Source organism: Pomacea canaliculata, linkage group LG1 (assembly GCF_003073045.1).
Source record: "Pomacea canaliculata isolate SZHN2017 linkage group LG1, ASM307304v1, whole genome shotgun sequence".
NCBI lineage: Eukaryota > Metazoa > Mollusca > Gastropoda > Architaenioglossa > Ampullariidae > Pomacea > Pomacea canaliculata.
In genome coordinates this window covers 31339149-31344790 of record NC_037590.1, presented here as the reverse complement: position 1 = coordinate 31344790, position 5642 = coordinate 31339149, and positions in this window count along the sequence as shown.

The following is a 5642-nucleotide window of genomic DNA, read 5'->3' as shown; positions in this document are numbered from 1 at the left end:
TTTTGATGTTTATATTTAAATGTAAGCCTTGTTTACTCTTGGAACATTAGGCAACTGGCATTTGACCGTTAGGAGGTGGATGTGAGAAAGCTGTTAAGTTATTGCCGCTTTAAACTGGCTTTAAGCAAACGATTTAAATGCAATTTGACATCAAGAAGGACATGAATCATCAACGTAAGCACTCGACAATTGTAAATATATTTTATAATCATCATTGCCACCACCATCATTATCATCCATTATAAACTGCTTATTTTTATTTTTGCTCTGGAAGTTCTGAGAACATTCACATACACACACACACAGACATACTAAGCACACTCGAGCGAAATAACAAAGGAGCATGTATTACTTAACTGTTATCTCGTTTCTCAGTCTGAATCTTGACAATGTTAGTTAACAAAAAGGAATATGATCAATCGTCATAGTTGGAATAAAAAAAAACAAACCAAACAAACCAAGTACACAACATACTACACAAAACAGTTAGGACATAGGTTACACAATAAATTAACAAATGCCAACTAAGCTCCGACTTTGCAGTTTTCCACATTTTTGCTCGAGAGATGTTTTGTTTGCCTTACTGCAATGATATCAATCAACGTTCAACTCGGTACTTACTCAAGCCCTGATCTGACCAAGGCATTATTTCCAGTAATGGCCCTCGATGTTTCCACCCACTGCTTTATTTGCTTCGTAAAGGATGATGGCGGATCTGCTTAGAGTTGCTGCGCACGCTGATGATGCAAGGTTCGTGTGAGGCAAGGACAGAGAGGTCTTTTTACCTTTTATTTTTCATCAACCCTTTGAGGTCCACGGAAAGGTATTTCATTAGCTCGTGTGTGGTGGTGTAACTGGTATCCAGTTGATGTTCCTACTGCAAACCTGGTTGCATTAACTAGTGAGTGGAATGCATCAGTTAGGGGGAGGACTCCATTAGTTGGCATATGTGGGGGGAGGGACGAAGAGTGCACTAGATGAAGCATTGATTTAATTATAGTTGGTGTGTGGGTTGCAGTTGACGTGCTTATTGCCGTGGTAGGTTAATACTGCATCATTAGGAGGAAGAATACCATTTAGGGAGTAGCTGAAGTGTGTACTCAGGTGAGCGAATAGTGTGGGCTGCAGTGCTGTGATGAGAATGAGAACGCTGAGAACACACAAGGTAACAAGCATCATCCATGGAAACCTTTATGAAATACCAACAGACAAATAAATAAAATAAAAGGTAAGGTAAAGGTCAACTCCTAACCTTTTCAGGTCGTTAGAGACCTCACTTTTCTCGGGGTTTGCTTAGGTGAGGGCGGTCCCCTCTCCTCTTCTTCCTGCCTTATCTTCCCTAACCCTCTAATGAGTCAGGTACCCATTCCCGCAGCTGGATCTACTGGGGAAAGTTTGCTGCGCTAATCTAGCATTGAACCAGCGCGCTCTCAGTTCGGACGCCAGTGCTCGAACCATTCGGCTGGCTATCCACTTCTTCAGATAACCAAGATACAGACGATGTACACGACAAAGTAATGTCTAAATAGATAATTCATTCTGTCTGTACTGTCCGTTTTTCTTTCTGCTTACTCCTCATCCATTTATTCATCCAACTTTCCTTTTGACTGTTTTCACCTTAGTCATCCATTCCTCTCTCTGTGAATAGGAATCTTTCTCTTAAGTTTAAAAAAAATAATAAAGTGAACAAGTAAAATAAAAGAACCATGGAAACATACACAGACCCACATGAATACAATGTGAGACATTATCTCTCTAACCTGTCCAAATCAACCTATTGACACACTTTGCACATCCATCTATACGCGCAATGAACGCGCGGAAGGACCTTCTGGGTGAGTACAGGTCTTGAGTCCCCGGCTGCCAGGACTACGCAATCAAACCTTTAAAACAGAAGCAGCACATGTGACCATTCCAAACAAATGGGCTGTCAACTCTGGTACGTGCCTGACACGAGCAAAAAAACACAAAACAAACTATTTTCTCGACAGGAAACTTCCGCTTCAAGAACGCCTTGTAATATATGTATTTCGTAATGGTCTATGCCAATAGTGAGGTAAATTCAACACACATCCTTATAACACCTTTGAACACTAAAAACACCAAGCTGTCTGACGCAGCTAAATCTGTTTGTAAGTAAAATGTAGGGCGGAAAAAGTTTTCTGACAATAATGATTGAACGGTATTTGCAAGAAAATTTCTGAGTAAAAGGAATAGAGAATCTCGAGAAAGAACTATGGAATATTTGTTAGTCCTGAAGGAAATCGCTCATCTTGAGCTACAAATTTATTTGCTACCTCAATTTCTCTTTCTTTCTTTTCTGTTTTCTTTCTTCTTGTGACAAATCGGTCTGATGCCAAGATCCTTGTTGCAGTCGCCGTTATCTCAAAACGAACTCGCCAACGTTGCTGAGATAAATACGTCATAAAGCAAACCAGATCGCCTTCAACCGAAACCAATATACCCCGACAACTGTTGTACATCCCCGAAACAAACTTCTCAGTATTTGAATAAATAATCTGCAGAAGGCCAAGAAACATCATTCACAAAACAACGAGTCATATTCAAACACACTCCAGAGTCCAACTAACTTTCTGAGAGCGAGGACAACTTAAGTAATACCATCCTAAAAGTATTTTTGGTAAAGCCCCCCAAAACAAAAAAAAGTAGGTCTTACGAAATCTTCTGGCTCAAACTGCCTTGACAAAAGAACGAGGGAGCGTCAGAGATAAAAATAGAAGCTGGACAACAGCCGAAACGCGTCAGAGCTTGCAAAACACGCTCAATTTAGGGTTATCGCCCCTTGGAGACCAAATAATCGAAAGACGTACAAGTGAGCATTAGGTTTCGCTCATGCGCGCTGTTCAACTTCCGCCTCGTCGCATGAAGTTAATGTACTGATATAGCTTCATGGTGTTTAAGTGGAATGAATAGTCTGCAAGTCCCGTGTAAGGTGTTTACTTTTGACCGCCATTGTTCCAGCCATAGTAAGGAGAGTGAAGGAGACCAACCCCTCAAGGCCTTAGTAGGAGACAGAAAATAGTAATATGTGCAGTGTCACGCACAAGCAATGGTGGACTTCATCACGCTCACTTCCGATACAGGCGTGTTATTTCAATACCAGCAAAATGTTCGACTTTTGGGCTTCCAGTTGTGTCATATTAGCTTCCTGGATGAAGTGCTTCAGACAGGACAACGTGAAATACACTCGTAACTCTCCGCCATGTAATTGTCGTTGTTATTCAATAATGTGCAGCATGGGGGAAGGACCGGGTATGAGTGTCCATTGCAAACAGATTTTACAAAATGATCTCTACTTACAGAAGGGCAATGGTAGTGAGGTCATGGCTCAAATTTCCTGCTTAGAAGAGCATCACTGGAGCGAAGAAGGTCCGCACACGCCGAGGTGTGATCTACTATAGTGCTTACAGCGGAGGGGTGGGGTGAGGGTGGAAGGCTGACATCACACGGGAAAACGAAGTCCCCGTTGGATTCATAGGATCCTTCTCAAGCACTGGATGTTGATCGTGCTCTCTTGGGCCACCGAAAGTGATATCACCTGATGAAGCAGATGCCAAAAAAAACAACAAAAAACAAAACTAAAGCTATCCATGGCAGTTGACAAACACAAATGTCGTGAAATCAAATCAGGGGTGAACGTCAGCTTGCTTTCCAAGGCATGCAGGTAGACACTCATCTACTTGAGTCCTAAGTAGTCCAAGAAGGAACCTATAAATCGGGTGTAACGACACAGTGCAGTTTCTTGATACCTAATTTACGCTCGAGTCCCCTCAGCATAAAGCAAATGGCCACATAATTTTCCTATAATTAATTAAATTTAAATTTGTTTTACAAAGATTAAATGAGTGAATGCCCTGAAAGTTATTAAAAACTTTCACTAGAGAAGCCACTCATAATCAGGATTTTCATACATTGATCTCGATTATTCGAGAGTGATTCGGAGGCCGTGGTCATATACCTTCACAAACACGACGATCGCCATGATATTTAATACAGCACGTGATATGTCAAGACTTGGTTTGACACGGACTGTGCATGTAACAGATACACTCGCATCCATGAACCACACGAACGCACACCGCCTAGACACACAGTAATCATTATCCTCTTTCCAAAATCCCTGACTGGCCAAAAACAACCCTGACGCGATTAAAACCCACTCTCGACAGCATTTTCTGTTCCCCGCCATTGTTTTGAATGCGCGAAACGAGAGGACAGTTTTCTCTTGGATGTTGTCTACCCAGTTTTTATTTGTCTGCCTCTCCTGACTTTCTGTACACTGTTCCCCGAAGGACCATCGTGGTCTCGAGAAGTGCCCATACCACTGTAGTCTGAGTCATTTCGCTGCGGATAGTAGGTCGTCCGAAGACCCGTTTGCATAATAATTATACTCTTTCTTCAATTATGGTGAGGTCTTTGTAGCAGAGGCAATGGATTGTCCTGCAGAATTTCATTCCATGAACTGCTTTCTCTTTTTCAATTATTACTGGACCTCCCATTTCGCATTCGTGTAGAAAATAGATGTCCAAGGGATGGGATTAGCCTCAATCCGAAGCGAAAGAGGTGATGCTGCCATTTAAGATGAGATTCAGTTTGTCAGTAGTTTGAGAAAACGCTCCTTGTTTTAGCCCTTGTATGAGGCCATTGACCCCCAAGTAATTCAAAGACTTTCTCTCCTTTCTCTACTTTGACTCTGACATCCATGCTGATGTTTATGGTCGTCAGATTAGTCCTTTCTGCATTAATCGCCATGCCATACGACGCTGATGTTTTTCTGTTCAAGATTGTTCAGCAGAATCAGCATGCTCTCGTTCTTTTCCTACTAACATTCTGTGTCACCGGCAAACCTCAAGTTGCAGGTTGTCCAGCCGAGAGCTCATGTTGACCCTTATGTCCTTCTAGTGCCATATGCAATTATTCTTTCAAAAAATATTTTAAGCATTGTATAAGAAAGAATACACACTGGCTTGAATTCCAGCTGATGTTATGAACCTGCCACCTTTATGCTGTCATTGAAAACTCCGCAGATGGTCATGTGATGGAGATTTATTTGACTTACCAGGATGGCACTGGCGTACTTCCTCACAGTTACCATCAGTGCTGTTGAATACCATTCTCTGAAGTCTGTTGAATGGTAGAAATCCTGTTGTTTTTGCAGACTGCTAGTTCTAAGATCTGTTCTGTTTGTGGTTTCAGTCTGTTCAGCATGATTTTCACAATTAGTGTGCATTAATGAGGCTAACTGTGGGACTTATTGGACATATCTGATGATAATCGTTTTGGGGTATTGTCAAAAAAGAGATTTTATCCGTATTTCCAGATCCCTTGAAAGTCGTATGGATGCTGAGTATTGCCTCCTCGCCATCCTGGACTAGCTCTGCCGCGACGACGACAGACTAAATGGACTGATCAGTCGCCTGCAAATTGCCTGATTTTTTCTCCAAGCACTTATCTTTTATCTATATCATCACAAGTAGCATGGTAGTCCTCCTGCCTTATCTCCTCAAGTCCACAGTCAGTTCCTGGAAATTTCAGGCAGTCCGGTGGCATGTCAGGTGTTCGTTACCATTAAAACAAAGACTCTTGGATCACGGTTGGAATATCGAATGAGTGTCTCTGTG